This window comes from Mus caroli, unplaced genomic scaffold (genome assembly GCF_978045245.1).
Source record: "Mus caroli unplaced genomic scaffold, Mus_caroli_1 scaffold_6, whole genome shotgun sequence".
Lineage (NCBI taxonomy): Eukaryota > Metazoa > Chordata > Mammalia > Rodentia > Muridae > Mus > Mus caroli.
This window is the reverse complement of record NW_028227261.1, coordinates 35,156,492-35,176,221: the sequence shown is the minus strand read 5'-3', so window position 1 is coordinate 35,176,221 and position 19,730 is coordinate 35,156,492. Positions and strand designations below refer to the sequence as shown.

The window sequence follows — 19,730 nt, the reverse complement described above, 5'->3', positions numbered from 1 at the left end:
TGTAGGGATTGACAAAACTATGGCAACAGTATTCTAAATGTACAATTAAAGATTAATTCAAAATCAAGAGTGAAGTGAATTGATTTGTTCTGGTTCTGTGTGTACCTTCCACTCCATTGGAGCCCTGGTTCTGAACACCAAACACTGGTACTGTGCATTCATTGTACATGCTGTCCCATCAGGGATACCAAAAAATGTTGCCTCAGACCCTCTGTTCCAGGCCATTGTATGTTATGAACTCTGGATATTTTATTGTGGCTACAATATTTATGTTCTTATAGAAACAGTGGTGTCATTATAAGAATCAAGGTCTTTTAATATTTTCTTCAGTGTGTAAATACAAATTAATGCCTCTGGTTATACTGTCATGTAATGTCAAATTTTATGAATTGCTGTTGGTGGGGTTAGCCAGCTGGTTTAGTCATCAAGTAAAGTGAGAACCTTGGTTCAGTTCCAAGTAATGCATAGCAGTTTATAGCAGTTTGTACCTCCAGTTCCAGGTGACCTGAGATGCTCTTGTGGCATCTGTGGTTACTGTATACAACAGTGCATAGGCATATATGAAGGGAAAATATCCATATATAGTGAGAATGTTTTTTTTTTGTTTGTTTGTTTGTTTGAAAAGCACAGAAATGTTCTGGGAATATGTTTTCATATTTATCCCAGGTGGAGGATATGTTGTTGTTTCAGATTGTCCATAGCAACTGACTGTGATTACTTCTTGTTCTATCAGGGGTGTCATATTTTCCTCTGCAGAGACTATCTGGTATTTTGTCCATTACTGGATTCTTGGGACAGTTTTCAGGTAATACAAAAACTAAGCCTTGTAGAGACTTCATGTGCCTCAGTGGGGGTGATGTAGGGAGGGTCGTAGCTTCTCCTTCTCAGAGGAGAAGCAGAGAGGAAAATGGGGTTGGAACTTTATTTAATGTTTGGGGGGCAGTTAACAGGTTATAAAAAGTGAATAAGCAAATGAATGGAAAATGAAAACAACAGCAACAACAACAAGAACAAGGCATTCAGAAGTTCTGTAGGGTGATGGTCGCTATTACTAGCTGTTGGTAGCTATTTCATTTTGCAAAATGAAAAATACAAAATGAAAGAATACAAAATTAGATATCTTGATGGTGAAGATCAAAATGTCTGTAAGGAACTAAACATCCCTAAATCAACAGGAAGGAGTCTAACAATAATGCTATCCTCTTTTCCCTCTACCTTTTTTTTTTCTTTCATATCTGGTGTTAGGGGGATGAAAGGTTATAAAAAAGGGTGGAAGCAGAAAGAACCCACAAAGACCATATATATGCATATATATATATATGCATATATATGTGTGTGTGTGTATAAACCTTTAAAAATTAATGCTTTGATTTATGAATTTTTATCAATCATTTTGTTAATTGGACATAACATTAAGTGTGGATGACACAGAAATTAAGTATCAAATGGAAAAACCTGGTGTTTATGTCCTTTCTCTAGACATTGACAAGGACGCCATGGAGGTAAGATGCCAGCTTGTTCCCTGAGAGGTTTCCTGAGGGGTTACATAGGCAGTGCTGTGAGAACGCTCCTGCTTACATACCATCTCACCATCGAAGTGTTGTATTTTGTTTTGAGTTGTATGTAGAAATTTGCTCTATAACTCAGGCTTGCCTGGAACCTGATCATCCTGCCCCAGCCTTTGGAATGTTGGGATTACAGGCATGTGCAGTCATACTCATGAACTCTAATGGACATGTGAGTGTCTTAGCTTGTATGAGTGACTTTTCTGTTACTATGATAAAAAACACTATGATGACAAGCAACCTATGTAGTGTTTATACGGACTCATGGTTTCACAACATTAAAAGTCCATAATGGCAGAATGGGGCCTCAGCAGAAGAAGGAAGATGCCTTAGCACAGTTTCAAATGCAAGCATGGAACAGGAAGACCAAACTGGAAGTTAGGCAAGGTTTTGAAACACTAAATTCCACCCCAAAGATATACTTCTTCCAGCAAGCCTGCATCTACCTATAACATCCCCAAACAGCACCACAATGGGGGAACCATATTTTTAAATACACAAATCTAAGGGGAACATTCCCATTACCAACAGTTTCATTCTTTGTTATGTCACTGCTTGTTTTTTTAGGATGTGGAGAAAAGAGACTTATGTGTCACCTCCCATGTATATAAGATTCTTGCTAAAGATCCTGAGTTGAGACATGGCTATATTGGTTATACAGTCTCTGAAGCAATAAAGTTACCTTGTCATGTTTCATGGTAACAAGTTCAATGAATTAACATTTCTTTTATTCAAATAAATTCACTCAAATCAATTTGAGATTCCTCTATATCAGTGAAAATAAAGTATCCTGAAGATATCCTATAAGCTTTGTGGAAATTAATTTATTTGTACTTCTACGTGTCTCAATGTGTGTGTGTGTGTGTGTTCCTTTATGTCTATGTTCATGTGTGAGTATGAGTTTAGAGGTCAGAGGTCAATTCTGAGTGTCTTCCTGAATTACTCTCTAGCTTTTCTTTTAAGAAAATTAAATTTTTGTCAGTTTGCATTTCTGCCTCAGCACTGAGATACCAGAGCACAGATAGCCAGCTGATCAGTAGAGACAGGAAACAATTGGAGCAACTCAAATCTGGCTGGGACAAGAGATTCTGTTGGCCTCTGGCTAATGACTAAAGTGTTATAGTTCTCTGAGGGGAAGCTGAGGCAATTCAGGTGTCCCTCCAGATCTCTGCTTCCTTTGCAGCCCCAGAGCTAATGGTGGAGAGTGGTTAGAATCCTTAGCCAGAGCCACAAGGGGAATGGTGGGAGGTGGCTGTGATCAAATAGTCAACCATAACAGCCTCTTATATCCACAGTAGCAAGAAGCTGCACCCAGCCTGCTGGGCAGTTCCAGGGATGAATGGTTTAGGAGAGAAAACTCTTCCCTGGAGTGTTTCAGCTCAATAAGACAGGCACCCTCAGATGATTCTTTTTTTTTTTATGGTGAAAAAAAGTGTATATTTAGAATTAGCCATCGGGACTCAGTTTAGATGATCCCAATCTTGTTGGCAACATCTAGGGCATCATAATCAGGAGCCAAGCGAACATACGCCTTCTTCTCTCCGTCAGGCCTTATCAGGGTATTGACTTTGGCCACATCAATGTCATAGAGTTTCTTGACAGCCTGTTTGATCTGATGTTTGTTGACCTTGACATTCACAATGAACACAAGAGTGTTGTTGTCCTCTATTTTCTTCATGGCTGACTCAGTGGTCAGTGGGAATTTGATGATAGCATACTTGTTTCTCCTGGGCGCACTCTTCCGAGGATATTTTGGCTGCCTCCGGAGCCGCAGGGTCTTGGGCCGCCGGAAAGTGGGTGACGTTCGGATCTTCTTCTTTTTGTGGCTGTGGACGCCTTTCAGCACTGCCTTCTTAGCTTTCAAGGCCTTCGCTTTGGCTTCGGCTTTGGGAGGGGCAGGAGCTTCCTTCTTCGCTTTCGGCGCCATCTTGGCGAAAAGCCCTCATATGATTCTTGGTGAAATAGCTTGTGCACTTTATTCCTTGTGAAGAGGGACCCTATGTACATATTTTTGGAGTGGAATGGGATCCAGGAGTAGATGCATCCCGTTGGCTCAGTCTGAAATATTAGGGATGGTTTATTTTCAAGGGTAAGGACTTCAGGTGTTGTCCTACATGACTGGTAGTTATGGTCCTCCTAATGGGATGTCATGGTCATGTGTCCCAAGACAGGTACAGCTTGGTTAAGACCTGGGTTATACCTGTTTTCCTCAATTATGAGATCTACAGGGTTTTAAACCTGTTTCAATATTGCCAGTTCTGTCTGGTAACACAGTCCACCTGCCCCTGATTATTTTTAATTTTTTTATTAATTATTTGTGTATATATGTGTATGTGTTGGAGTGGGTATGAATGCGTGTGAGTTTCAGTGTCCCCAGAGATTCGAGGAGGGTAATCACATCATCTCAAGTTGAGTTACAGGAGATTGTTACCCACCTTATTGATCCCCACATGGCTCTCTGAAACTTGTTTTTTTTTTTTTTGATTTTTAATATTTTTATTACATATTTTCCTCAATTACATTTCCAATGCTATCCCAAAAGTCCCCCATAGCGCCCCCCACTTCCCTACCCACCCCTTCCCATTCTATTGGCCCTGGCATTCCCCTATATTGGAGCATATAAAGTTTGCAAGTCCAATGGGCCTCTCTTTCCAGTGATGGCCGACTAGGCCATCTTTCGATACATGTGCAGCTAGAGACAAGAGCTCCTAGTACATCATGTTGTTCCAACAATAGGGTTGCAGATCCCTTTAGCTCCTTGGGTACTTTCTCTAGCTTCTCCATTGGGAGCCCTGTGATACATCCAATAGCTGGCTGTGAACATCCACTCCTGTGTTTGCTAGGCCCCGGCATCGTCTCACAAGAGACAGCTATATTTGGGTCCTTTCAGCAAAATCTTGCTAGTGTATGCAATGGTGTCAGCGTTTAGAAGCTGCTTATGGGATGGATCCCTGGATACGGCAGTCTCTAAATGGTCCATCCTTTCATCACAGCTACGAACTTTGTCTCTGTAACTCCTTCCCTGGGTGTTTTGTTCCCAATTCTAAGAAGGTGCACAGTGTCGACACTTTGGTCTTCATTCTTCTTGAGTTTCATGCGTTTAGCAAATTGTATCTTATATCTTGGGTATCCTAAGTTTTGGGCTAATATCGACTTATCAATGAATAAATATTGTGTGAGTTCTTTTGTGATTGTGTTACTTCACTCAAGACGATGCCCTCCAGGTCCATCCATTTGGCTAGGAATTTCATAAATTCATTCTTTTTAATAGCTGAGTAGTACTCCATTGTGTAAATGTACCATAATTTCTGTATCCATTCCTCTGTTGAGGGACATCTGGGTTCTTTCCAGCTTCTGGCTATTATAAATAGGGCTGCTATGAACATAGTGGAGCATGTGTCCTTTTTACCGGTTGGAACATCTTCTGGATATATGCCCAGGAGAGGTATTGCGGGATCCTCCAGTAGTACTATGTCCAATTTTCTGAAGTGTCCCTCCCTGTCTTTTTTAATGACTTTGGGTTGGAAGTCAATCTTATCAGATATTAGAATGGCTACTCCAGCTTGTTTCTTCATGCCATTTGCTTGGAAAATTGTTTTCCAGCCTTTCATTCTGAGGTAGTGTCTATCCTTTTCTCTGAGATGAGTTTCCTGTAAGCAGCAAAATGTTGGGTCTTGTTTGTGTAGCCAGTTTGTTAGTCTATGTCTTTTTATCGGGGAGTTGAGTCCATTGATATTAAGAGATATTAAGGAAAAGTAATTGTTGTTTCCTGTTATTTTTGTTGTTAAAGTTGGCATTTTGTTCTTGTGGCTGTCTTCTTTTAGGTTTGTTGAGGGATTACCTTCTTGTTGTTTCTAGGGCGTGGTTCTTGTCCTTGTATTGTTTTTTTTTTTTCTGTTATTATCCTTTGAAAGGCTGGATTCGTGGAGAGATAATGTGTGAATTTGGTTTTGTCGTGGAATACTTTGGTTTCTCCATCTATGTTAATTGAGAATTTGGCTGGGTATAGTAGCCTGGGCTGGAATTTGTGTTCTTTTAGTGTCTGTATAACATCCGTCCAGGATCTTCTGGCTTTCATAGTCTCTGGTGAAAAATCTGGTGTAATTCTGATAGGCTTGCCTTTATATGTTACTTGGCCTTTTTCTCTTACTGCTTTTAGTATTCTATCTTTATTTAGAGCATTTGTTGTTCTGATTATTATGTGTCGGGAGGTATTTCTTTTCTGGTCCAGTCTATTTGGAGTTCTGTAGGCTTCTTGTATGTTCATGGGCATCTCTTTCTTTAGATTTGGGAAGTTTTCTTCTATAATTTTGTTGAAGATGTTTGCTGGTCCTTTGAGTTGAAAATCTTCATTCTCATCCACTCCTATTATCCGTAGGTTTGGTCTTCTCATTGTGTCCTGTATTTCTTGGATGTTTTGAGTTAGGATCTTTTTGCATTTTACATTTTCCTTGATTGTTGTGCTGATGTTCTCTATGGAATCTTCTGCACCTGAGATTCTCTCTTCCATCTCTTGTATTCTGTTGCTGATGCTCGTATCTATGGTTCCAGATTTCTTTCCTAGGGTTTCTGTCTCCAGTGTTGCCTCATTTTGGGTTTTCTTTATTGTGTCTACTTCCCTTTTTAGGTCTAGTATGGTTTTGTTCATTTCCATCATCTGTTTGGATGTGTTTTCCTGTTTTTCTGTAAGGACTTCTACCTGTTTGATTATGTTATCGTGTTTTTCTTTAAGGATTTGTAACTCTTTAGCAGTGTTCTCCTGCAATTCTTTAAGGGATTTTTGTGCTTTCTCTTTATTGTCTTCTGCCTGTTTAGCAGTGTTCTCCTGCATTTCTTTAAGTGTGTTATTAAAGTCCTTCTTGAAGTCCTCTATCATCATCAGGAGATATGCTTTTAAATCCGTGTCTAGCTTTTCCGGTGTGTTGGGGTGCCCTGGACTGGGCGAAGTGGGGGTGCTGGGTTCTGATGATGGTGAGTGGTCTTGGTTTCTGTTAGTAAGATTATTACGTTTACCTTTCGCCATCTGGTAATCTCTGGGGTTAGTTGTTATCGTTGTCACTGTTTAAAGATTGGAGCAGAAGCTGTGTTCCACTCACCAGCAGTCTCTAAATCCTGCGGCGGGGGTCGTGGGTAGCTGACGGTACCCCGGTGCTGGTCCAGCCGGAAGAGGCCTGTGGTCCTACTCAGGCCGGTTTTCTGCTTCCCTAACTAATGCAGTCTCTGGTCCCGTGTGCAATTGGATTGGAGCAGAAGCTGTGTTCCACTCTCCAGAAGTCTTAAGATCCTGTGGCGGGTGTTGTGGGTAGCTGGCGAGTGTCAGCCAACCCTGCGCCACAGCTGCCCCGGTGCTTTTCTGACCGGAAGAGGCTTGTGGCCCTATGTAGGCCGGGTTTCTCTCTCCCCAACCAGAGCAGTCTCAGGTCCCGCGTGATTGGACTGGAGCAGAAGCTGTGTTCCACTCACCAGCAGTCCCAAAATCCTGCAGCGGGGGTCGTGGGTAGCTGGCGGGTGTCAGGCAACCCTGCGCTCCAGCTACCCCAGCGCTGATCCGGCCGGATGAGGCCTGTGGCCCTACTCAGGCCGGTTTCTGCTTCCCTAACTAATGCAGTCTCAGGTCCCACGCGCAATTGGATTGGAGCAGAAGCTGTGCTCCACTCACCAGAAGTCTTAAGATCCTGTGGCGGGTGTTGTGGGTAGCTGGCGAGTGTCAGCCGACCCTGCGCCCCAGCTGCCCCGGTGCTTTTCTGACCGGAAGAGTCTCTGAAACTTGTTATCACCTGACAGACAGAGCTGATCAAGAAGTGTTCTTTCTGATGTGTCATGTAATTGTATTCTGGAAACTGTCTTATGAAAGTATGTTTTGCTGAAGCAGACAGGTAAGAATATATTTTTCTGAGTCCAGACACATGGTGCTTTTCTGGAAGCTGTCTAGAGAGAGCATATACTATTCGGGAACAAGTGCTTCAAAAGCAGAATTATCCTGTGGGAGGAGAACAACAGTGTTGAGGCTTGGTATCTGAGACTAAGAATTTACTGCACTATGAAAGAAGGAAGCAAATTAGGCTGCAAGGAAAACTGCTGCCCTGCCCCATTTCATGCACTTGCATTGCCAGGTGCCCAGAGCACCTCAGTGAGACAAGGGTCCAGGGAAAGCAGAAGGTGTTACAGGGACAAGAGTACAGTGTTCATCCAAGTGTACAGCCAGAGGATTTTCTTGATGCTACACAAGCAACTCTAGCCTTCCCAGTTTTTGTGTAGCATATACCTGCTAATGATGGTGGTCATGCTTATAGTGAGTTGATATGAAGTACAATAAAAATGCTACATATAAAGGACTTTAAAGAGGCTAACATATTGTTTGGATTGCACTCACCATTTTTTAATAAAATGTTAAGTAGCTGGGTTACTCAGTATTAAGCTGGTCTGCAAGATTAGAAAGGATCAGTGGACTGCTGTCAATGGTGCTAGAAGCTGGTCAACAATTACAATGAAAAACATTTGTAACCAAATACACAAAATAGAACAATGTATAGCATGGGGAGTAAATGTTACTAAAGAACAGCTGCTTGGTGAAGGGTATTATGCTGATTTACAAAAACAAATCTAATCTGATAATGTTGTAATTGAACAATGTCCTGTTGTGTCTATAAGAGCTTGGGATATGATTGAGGAGTTTGATTCCCCAGTGCAGGGGATTGCCAGGATGGTGAAGTAGGAGTGAGTAGGTGTGGGGAAGACCACCTTCATAGATGCAGGGGGAGAGGGATGAGATAGAGGGGGTTCTGGAGGGGAAACTGGGAAAGTGGATAACATTTGAAATTTAAATACGTAAAATATCCAATAAAAATCACATCATTTATTAAGATAATGCAGAGTCATACAGAAGCACTTAACAATTTCTTTCAGAGATCGGGTTTAATCTCTAAATACAGCCATATCAGAACCTGAAGCCATATAGTCATTGATAGAGACTTTGGCATTTGGAAATGGCAATACTGGATGTAAAAGAGTAATCAGACCATTGAAAGCACTATGACATTGATAAATGAATGCATAAGAGAGGCAACTGGTACTGGTTCTCAGGAGCACCATGCCAATATCTTACAGCAAACCATAGCTAAAAGTCTCATCAATAAGGGAAAGCATTCATTATGTTCAGTTCCTCATACTTGCATAGCAGGCACTTCACACACTGAGTCATCTCTTCAACATCTATTGATTTATATTCTATGAAATAAGATTTGGATCATGTCTTATGGAGTCAGATTCTGAAACTCTGTGGTTTGTGGATCCACGATATATTAAATAGCTTATCCTGTGGCATGATTGTTGATATATTCTAGTCTGACCACCGGAGCTGACAATCACCTTTGATTTCTCCAGGAGTACAGACATTTGCTCAGAGAAACCCAGACCCTTACTTGAAAGATATGTCTCAGTTTCTGCTAGAAATTTAATAAGGTAACTTATGCCTTTTTAAATAGTTGGTTTTATTATTTTATGTATATCGGTGTTTCCTTGCATGTATGTGTAAGAGAATGTCTGATTCTCTTGAATGAGATGTACAGACACTTGTGAGCTGCCAAGTCAGTGTTTGGAATCAAGCTGAAGACCTGGGGCACTTACCTGACTTCACAATCTGAGCTCTCAGCAGCTGAGTATTTCTCCATCTCCAACTTTCACCTCTTTACATCAATTGGTCCTTATCCTAACCTGCATCTCCCTGATATTTTTAATTTCTCTTTTCTTTTTGAGATAGGACTTATATTGTATCCCAGGATGGCTTGAAATCTAGAAAAACCTCTGCCTTAGTATTGTAATGGTTGGATTATAAACATGTGCCATTCCACTCAGAACCCACTCATTTAAAGAAGAAACTTAGTAATTTGATTTGTTAATGAAGTCAACCAATCTTGTTGAATTCCATTCATTCATAGTGTAAAAAATTAGCCATCACTCATGAGGAATTATTAAGTGTCTAGGGATTGCAAAGATCTATGGCAGGGAATCATTTGGTGGCTCTCTCTCTCTCTCTCTCTCACTTATTTGACAGGCTTACATAGAACTAAGATAGTTCCAGCTGTGTAGCAGGTAGTAGAATTGTGTTTGTGGTGTTTGTGTGTGTGTGTATATGTGTGTAGTGTGTGTGTGTATAGTGTGTGTGTAGTGTGTGTGTGTAGTGTGTGTGTGTGGTGTGTAGTGTGTGGGTGTGTAGTGTGTGTGGTGTGTGTAGTGTGTAGTGTGTGTTTGTGTGTGTAGTGTGTGTGTGTGTGTGTGTGTGTGTGTGTGTGTGCTCCATGTTTCTGGGAGGCAAGAAGAGATCATCAGATACTATGAACTTGGAGGACAGACATCTCTGAAGCAGCTGATGTGGGTATTTGGATCACAGCATGGACTCTCTACAAGAAGAGTGCACATTAAATTAATTACTAAGCCAAACTTTCAGCAACTAAAATTAATTTTCATTACATTTATTTACTTATTGTGTGGTTACACAAGAGGCATGCTATATTTGTGAAGGTCAGTGAACTACTCAAGGGAGTCTGTTTTGATTCTCTTCAATATGGAACTCAGGGACTGAACTGGGGTTATCTGTCTTGGCACCAGGTTATTTTGCCTGCTGTACCAGCTCTTTATCCCAGGTGATGATCTTGAATGAACTATTCTGATCTTATAGAGTACACATGCTAAGGACAAAGACAGATTTGAGGAAACTAGTGACTAGGCTTTTGTAACAGTTTACAGTAAAATGTCAGGGCCAGCTGCTATTGGCAAGGCATTGAGAAGGCATCATTCAGAATGTATTTGTTGACAGAATGTGATAGAGAAAGAAGAGTCAAGGATGACTTCCAAATTATCAATATGAACAACTGATGGAATAATATTGTCATTCCAGAGACAAGGAACCATTACGGAAGAACAGAGGTTGTACATGCTTGTTTAGACAGGTAGTTTTACTGTGGTGAGAAAGAACAGGATGTAGCTTTCATTTATAAGCACAGTTTGATATGGCAAAAAAAATAGAGCTGTACTTGAGGCCATTGAAATTATGTGTGTGAATTTGGAAGTGGAAACAGCACTGGATGTACTCAGAAGTTCCCAATATATACATCTATCTTATTTACTTTAACTTTTATTATGGAAAAATTTAAATAAACAGAAAAGTAAGGAAAAACAGAGTGGATTTCTCTGCAGTCATATTTATCCAATGTTAACAATTCTTAGGTTTGGTCTGGAAAGATGCTCACTGGATTAAACATGGTTTTCAGGGAAGTTGATCAACTGAATAACAATGTCAGATTCCTGGTGGAAGAAGAGACCAACCCCAGAATGTTGTCTCTGGCCTCTGAACATGTGCCCTGGCACCTACATTCACACTCAATTTTATCCTGTCTCTCCCATTATCTCATCCATGTGTCAGAGTATTTTTTAAAGCAAAGTCCCATATTGTAATCCATCAATACTTATCAGTATTTATCAAAGTAAAGAAGCATATAAAATGGCTCTGATGGCAACTGTCTTTAATCATGACATTTAAGAGATGGAACCAGTAGGATCTGAAGTTCAAGATCAAATCTAAACTCAGAATACAACTATAGTTTAGAAATTTCTGGATGAAGAATTTGACAAAAAAATTGTTTGAAAGTGTATAGGAAAACTTACCTTTAATCCCAATACTGGCAGCCAGACCAGATAGGTCTGAGAGTTTGAGGACAGCCTGTTACAAGGTGAGTTCGCGAGCAACCAGAAATATATAGTGAGGCCTTGTTCCATTCCTAAAAGAAAATTTATGTGGTGAGGTTGGATGTTCTAGAGAGTGTGGGATAGACAGATGGTTCAGTGTCTAATAGTACTTTACCGCTCTTGCAGAGATATGCAACGTCTTCTCAATATAACAGTAATTCCAGTAAAATCTCTCAAGACGATCTGTGGGAGACATCTTGGTTCCCGGATTCCACCAAGACTAGTCTGCACCGGTGAGAGTGTGGACTACAGAAGTAAACAGCTTCTGGGACAGGCAGTAGCCACAGAGCTTCTGAGACAGTGCCTATTTCGGGCTCCAGACATCCAGGCACCTTCCCTGCCAGAGTAGAGGTGTCCGTTCAGCCACAGAGGGAGTTGCCGGAGCATCTGTGGGATACATCTGGGTTCCTGGATTCCACCAAGACTAGTCTGCTCATGTGAGAGTGTTGACAAAAAAGCTAACAGCTTTTGGACAGGCAGGAGCCACAGACCTTCTGAGGCAGACCCCTTTCGGGCTCCAGACATCCAGACACCATCCCTGCTGGACGAGAGGTGTCTGCCTTACCTGGGAGGACTTTGCCAGAGTACCTGAGGGAGCCATATTGGTCACTGGGTCCCACTGAGACTAGTCTGTACAGGTGCAAGTGTAGACTACAGAAGTTAACAGCTTCTGGGACAGATCCTGTTTTGGGCCTTCATCTTCTGCCAGGAGGCAAGTCCAAACTCCAGATATCTGTGCACCTTCCCTGAAAGAGAAGAGTCTGCCTGCAGAGAGTACTCTGACCACCGGAACTCAGGAGAGAGCTAGTCTCCCAGGTCTGCTGGAAGAGAATAAAAGAATCATGAGAGGAACAAGCTCTAACCAGAGACAACTATAACAACTGACTCTAGAGATTACCAGATGGTGAAAGGCAGATGTAAGAATCTTACTAACAGAAACTAAGATCACTCACCATCATCAGAACCCAGCACTCCCACCTCAGCCAATCCTGGGCACCCCAACACACCTGAAAACCTAGACCCGGATTTAAAGGCATATCTCATGATGATGGTAGAAGACGTCAAGAAGGACTTTAAAAACTCACTTAAAGAAATACAGGAGAACAATGCTAAAGAGTTGCAAGTCCTTAAAGAAAAACAGGAAAACACATTCAAACAGGTGATGGAAATGAACAAAACCATACTAAACCTAAAAAGGGAAGTAGACACAATAAAGAAAACCCAAAGTGAGGCAACGCTGGAGATAGAAACCCTAGGAAAGAAATCTGGAACCATAGATGTGAGCATCAGCAACAGAATACAAGAGATGGAAGAGAAAATCTCAGGTGCAGAAGATCCCATAGAGAACATAGGCACAACAATCAAAGAAAATGCAAAATACAAAAAGGTCCTAACTCAAAACATCCAGGAAATCCAGGACACAATGAGAAGACCAAACCTACAGATAATAGGAGTAGATGAGAATGAAGATTTTCAACTTGAAGGGCCAGCAAATATCTTCAACAAAATTATAGAAGAAAACTTCCCAAACCTAAAGAAAAAGATGTCCATGAACATACAAGAAGCCTATAGAACTCCAAATAGACTGGACCAGAAAAGAAATTCATCCCGACATATAATAATCAGAACAACAAATGCACTAAATAAAGATATAATACTAAAAGCAGTAAGGGAAAAAGGTCAAGTAACATATAAAGGCAGGCCTATCAGAATTATACAAGATCTTTCACCAGAGACTATGAAAGGTAGAAGATCCTGGACAGATGTTATACAGACACTAAGAGAACAGAAATGCCAGCACAGGCTACCATAGCCTGCTAAACTTTCAGTTACCATAAATGGAGAAACCATAGTATTCCACCACAAAACCAAATTCACACATTATCTTTCCACTAATCCAGCCCTTCAAAGGATAATAACAGAAAAAAAAACCCAAAAAACAAACAAACAAACAAGCAAAAAAAAAATACAATGACAGAAAAAAAGCCCTAGAAAAAGCAGAAAGTAATCATCCTTCAACTAACCTACAAGAAGACAGCCACAAGAACAGAATGCTAACTTTAATAACAAAAATAACAGCAAGCAACAATTACTTTTCCTTTATATCTCTTAATATATATGGACCCAACTCCCCAATAAAAAGACATAGACTAACGGACTGGCTACACAAACAGGACCCAACATTTTGCTGCTTACATCTCAGGGAAAAAGACAGAAACTACCTCAGAATGAAAGGCTGGAAAACAATTTTCCAAGCAAATGGTCTGAAGAAACAAGCTGGAGTAGCCATTCTAATATCTAATAAAATTGACTTCCAACACAAAGTTAACAAAAATACAAGGAGGAGTACTTCATATTCATCAAAGGTAAAGCCTTCCAAAAGGAACTCTCCATTCTGAATATCTATGCTCCAAATACAAGGGCAGCCATATTCATTAAAGAAACTTTAGTAAAGCTAAAAGTACACATTGCACCCCACACAATAATAATGGGAGACTTCAACACACCACTTTCATCAATGGACAGATCATGGAAACAGAAACTAAATAGGGACACAGTGAAACTAACAGAAGTTATGAAACAAATGGATCTAACAGATATCTACAAAACATTTTATCCTAAAACAAAAGGATATGCCTTCTTCTCAGCACCTCATGGTTTCTCCAAAATTGACCATATAATTGGTCACAAAACAAGCCTCAACAGATACAAAAATATTGATATTGTCCCATGCATCCTATCAGATCAAGGACTAAGGCTGATCTTCAAAGACAAAATAAATTATAGAAAGCCAACATTCACATGGAAACTGGACAACACTCTTATCAATGATACTTTGGTCAAGGAACAAATAAAGAAAGAAATTAAGGACTTTTTAGAGTTTAATGAAAATGAAGTCACAACATACCCGAACCTATGGGACACAATGAAAGCATTTCTAAGAGAAAAACTCATAGCTCTGAGTGCCTCCAAAAAGAAAATAGAGAGAGCACACACTAGCAGCTTGACAGCACACCTAAAAGCTCTAGAACAAAACAAAGCACATTCACCCAAGAGGAGTAGACGGCAGGAAATAATCAAACTCAGGGGCGACATCAACCAAGTGGAAACAAGAAGTATTCAAAGAATCAACCAAAGGAGGAACTGGTTCTTTGAAAAAATCAACAAGATAGATAAACCCTTCGCCAGACTCACTAGAGGGCACAGGGACAACATCTTAATTAACAAAATCAGAAATGATAAGGAAGATATAACAACAGATCCTGAAGAAATTCAAAACACCATCAGACCCTTCTACAAAGAGCATACTCAACAGAACTGGAGAACCTGGATGAAATGTACAAGTTTGTAGACAAATACCAGGTATCAAGTTAAATCAGGATCAGATTAATGATCTTAACAGTCCTATATACCCTAAAGAAATAGAACCAGTCATTAGTAGTCTCCCAACCAACAAAAGCCCAGGACCAGATGGGTTTAGTCCAGAGTTCTATCAGACCTTCAAAGAAGATGTAATTGTAGTTCTTCACAAACTATTCTACAAAATGGAAGCAAAACTCTACGCAACTCATTCTATGAAGCCACAATTACTCTGATACCTAAACCATAGAAAGAACCAACAAAGATAGAGAAATTCAGACCAATTTCCCTTATAAATATTGACTCAGAAATACTCAATAAAGTTCTTGCTAACCGAATTCAAGAACACATCAAAACAACCATATATCCTGACCAATTAGTTTTCATTCCAGGGATGAAGGGATGGTTTAATATAGGGAAATCCATCATTGTAATCCACTATATAAACAAACTCAAAGACAAAAACCACATGATCATCTCGTTAGATGCTGAGAAAGCATTTGACAAAATCCAACACCCATTCATGATAAAAGTCTTGGAAAGATCAGGAATTCAAGGCCCATACCTAAACATGATAAAAGCAATCTACAGCAAACCAGTAGCCAACATCAAAGTAATGGTGAGAAGCTGGAAGCAATCCCACTAAAATCAGGGACTAGACAAGGCTGCCCACTTTCTCCCTACCTATTCAACATTGTACTTGAAGTCCTATTCTGAGCAATTCAACAACCAAAGGAGATCAAGGGAATACAAATTTGAAAGGAAGAAGTCAAAATATCACTTTTTGCAGATGATATGATAGTATATAGAAGTGACCCTAAAAATTCCACCAGAGAACTCCTAAACCTGATAAACAGTTTCGGTGAAGTAGCTGTATATAAAATTAACTCAAACAAGTCAAAGGCCTTCTGTACACAAAGGATAAATAGTCTGATAAAGAAATTAGGGAAACAACACCGTTCTCAATCGTCACAAATAATATAAAATACCTTTGCGTGACTCTAACTAAGGAAGTGAAAGATCTGTATGATAAGAACTTCAAGTCTCTGAAGAAAGAAATTAAAGAAGATCTCAGAAGATGGAAAGATCTCCCATGCTCATGGATTGGCAGGATAAATATAGTAAAAATGGTTATCTTGCCAAAAGCAATATACAGATTCAATGCAATCTCCATCAAATTTCCCACTCAATTCTTCAACAAATTACAAAGGGCAAGCTGCAAATTCAACTGGAATAACAAAATTACCATGCCTGACCTAAAGCTGTAGTACAGAGCAATTGTGATAAAAAGTGTATGGTACAGGTATATCAACAGACAAGTAGACCAATGGAATAGGATTGAAGACCCAGAAATGAACTAACACACCTATGGTCACTTGATCTTTTACAAGGGAGTTAAAACCATCCAGTGTGTGTGTGGGGAACATTTTCAACAAACAGTGCTCCCTCAACTGGTGGTTATTACGTAGAAGAATGCGAGTCAATCCTTTCCTATCTCCTTGTACTTAGGTCAAATCTAAGTGGATTAAGTAACTCCACATAAAACCAGAGAAACTGAAATTTATAGAGGAGAATGTAGGAAAAAATCTCGAAGATATGGGCACAGTGGAAAAATTCCTGAATAGAACAGCAGTGAGCTGTGACGAAAGGATGGGCCATCTAGAGACTGCCATATCCAGAGATCCATCCCATGATCAGCATCCAAACGCTGACACCATTGCATTCACTAGCAAGATTTTGCTGAAAGGACTGAGATATAGCTGTCTCTTGTGAGACTATGCCGGGGCCTGGCAAACACAGAAGTGGATGCTCCCAGTCAGCTAGTGAATGGATCACAGGGCCCCCAATGGAGGAGCTGGAGAAAGTACCCAAGGAGCTGAAGGGATCCGCAACCCTATGGGTGGAACAACAATATGAACTAACCAGTACCCCGGAGCTCTTGACTCTAGCTGCATATGTATCAAAAGAGGTGTAGTCGGCCATCACTGGAAAGAAAGGCCCATTGAACACGCAAACTTTATATGCCCCAGTACAGGGGAACGCCGGGGCCAAAAAAATGGGAATGGGTGGGTAGGGAAGTAGGGGGGGAAGGTATGGGGGACTTTTGGGATAGCATTGGAAATGTAATTGAGGAAAAGATGTATATATATATATATATATATATATATATATATATATATATATATATATATATATCAGCAGTGGCTTGTGCTGTAAGATCGAGAAACAACAAATGGCACTTCATAAAATTGCAAAGCTTCTGCAAGGCAAAGGACACTGTCAATAAGACAAAAAGGCCACCAACAGATTGGGAAAGGATCTTTACCTATTAAATCAGATAGGGGACTAATATCCAATATATATAAAGAACTCAAGGAGGTGGACTCCAGAAAATTAAATAACCCCATTAAACATTGGGGCTTAGGGCTAAACAAAGAATTCTCACCTGAGGAATACCAAATGGCTGAGAAGCACCTGAAAAAATGTTCAACATCCTTAATCATCAGGGAAATGCAAATCAAAACAACCCTGAGATTCCACCACACACAAGTCAGAATGGCTAACATCAAAAATCAGGTGACAGCAGATGCTAGCGAGGATGTGGAGAAATGGGAACACTCCTCCATTGTTGGTGGAATTGCCAGCTGGTACAACCACTCTGGAAATCTGTCTGGTGGTTCCTCAGTAAATTAGACATGGTACTACCTGAGGATCCTGCAATACCTCTCCTGGGCATATATCCAGAAGATGTTCCAACTAGTAAGAAAGAAACATGCTCCACTCTCTTCATAGCAGCCTTATTTGTAATAGCCAGAAGCTGGAAAGAACCCAGATGCCCCTCAACAGAGGAATGGATACAAAAAAGTGGTACATTTACACAATGGAGTACGACTCAGCTATTAAAAAGAATGGATTTATAAAATTCCTAGGCAAATGGTTGGACCTGGAGGGCATTATCCTGAGTGAGGTAACCCATTCACAAAAGAACTCAAATGATATGTACTCACTGATAAGTGGATATTAGCTCAGAAACTTAGAATAACCAAGATATAAGATACAATTTGCAAACACATGAAACTCAAGAAGAACGAAGACCAAAGTGTGGACACTTTGACCCTTCATAGAATTGGGAACAAAACACCCATGGAAGGAGTTACAGAGACAAAGTTTGGAGCTGAGATGAAAGGATGGACCATCTAGATACTGCTATATCCGTGGATCCATCCCACAATCAGCTTCCAAATGCTGACACCATTGCATACACTAGCAAGATTTTGCTGAAAGGACCCAGATATAGCTGTCCCTTGTGAAACTAAGCTGGGGCCTAGCAAACACATAAGTGGATGCTCACAGTCAGCTATTGGATGGATCACAGGGTCCCCAATGGAGGAGCTAGAGAAAGGACCCAAGGCGCTGTGGGGAATCAGCATCCCTATAAGTGGAACAACAGTATGAACTAACCAGTACCCTCCGGAGCTCATGTTTCTAACTGCATATGTATCAGAAGATGGCCTAGTCGGCCATCTGTGGAAAGAGAGGCTCATTGGTCGTGCAAACATTATATGCCTCAGTACAGGGGAACGCCAGGGCCAAGAAGTGGGTGTGGGAGGGTGGGGGAGTGGGTGGAGGAGTGGGTGGGGGAAATTTGTGATAGCATTGGAAATGTAAATGAAATAAATACCTAAATAAAAAAAACTCTCTATACGAACCCATAATTTGTGCAAACATCAAGAACAAGGCATGCTCTGCACCCATTTTGTACTCATCAGACAAAATCTGACTGCAAAAAGCCAAACCTGTTTGCAAAGAACTCTTTAGTCTCCTGCTCATGCACATAGCCCCTCTCCTGCTTTCCCCAGCTCCTAGCTTGGGAAAGGTTCCTAGTCTATAAGAGAGGCATGCTTGCTTAGTTCTTATCAGGCTCTCTGAAATAAACCTACATACATTTTTTTGAGTAAAGTTTCCTGGTGTCTTTTCCCATATGATTTCCTATCATGTCATTCAATATCAGAGCAGGAGCTTGGATCAAGCTCTTGCATGCCAGGAAGCATGTGCAGTGGCAATGCATCTACAGATAACCTTTGGATCCCACCTAAAGTGTTTCTGAGTTAATTCAATCCTGTATCTGAACATACCCTATTTTCTCCTGCTCAGCCTTCTGTCAGTCCTCTCTATAGAAGATTTCCAATTCCCTAGGGCCCAAGACCTGTTCCTGCAGACTACTTGGCTCTGGCTAGGGTAACACTGCAAATACTTTTTGAACTTGTTCATCCACCTACCCCCTAGTCAATCCACTTGGCTTCCCCTTTTCTCTTGCTCACCTTCCTTCCCTTCTGCCCTCAGCCTTTTCCTACATCCCTCCCTCTTTCTCTCCATTTCCATCTTCTCCATAGCTTTCTCTACATAGTTTGTTCCAGAAAAACTAAACATATTTCAAGTCTTCCAGTCAGACATCCAACATGAGGCTAGCTTCTTGCTTGTAAGGTGATGAGTGTCTTTTGTCTGGAAGATTTCCTTAGAACGTCCTAATCGTCTCTGTTTTCAACCATTTTCTCCAGAGGAGGATTGGCAGTCTCTGGTAAAGGCTGAGAGAGCCTCATCCTTTAACAGATACCTTAACTTCTCACCTCTTCTGGCTTCTCAAATTTCACAGTTCTGTGGATTTAAGTCAGGACATAGTGCTTTTTAAATCACTAAGCATTTTCATTTCAGGGTATGTCCATGTGAGACATTAGGTCTGGTCCACAGAGACAACATGTCTTCAGCACTGTGCTGTACTTAGAAGAAAAGGCTGTGTGGAAGGAAGACAAGACTCCACCTTGTATTGCAACTGGGGAAAGAAGACTGGATTTCCCTCTAGGACCTGTCCTGGAAGGGTTTTTGCTCTGTATCTTGAAGAGAAGATAGCATTCCAATGAGTAAAGATGAAATTACAAAGAATGTAGCTTTAGCTAGGGAGAAGAAGAAGAAAAAGGTATTTTATAAGAGATCCAGGCAGGGTTTTCAGACTATTATAGACAAGCATATCTTAAGTATAGCAGAGACAAGTGGAAAAATGGC

General features: G+C 40.6%; 1 pseudogene; it reads right to left on the bottom strand.

Moving 5' to 3' along the window:
* Positions 1–2,993: 2,993 nt before the first annotated feature.
* Positions 2,994–3,499, bottom strand: LOC110293637 (large ribosomal subunit protein uL23 pseudogene; annotated as a pseudogene).
* Between the last annotated feature and the right edge of the window lie 16,231 nt (positions 3,500–19,730).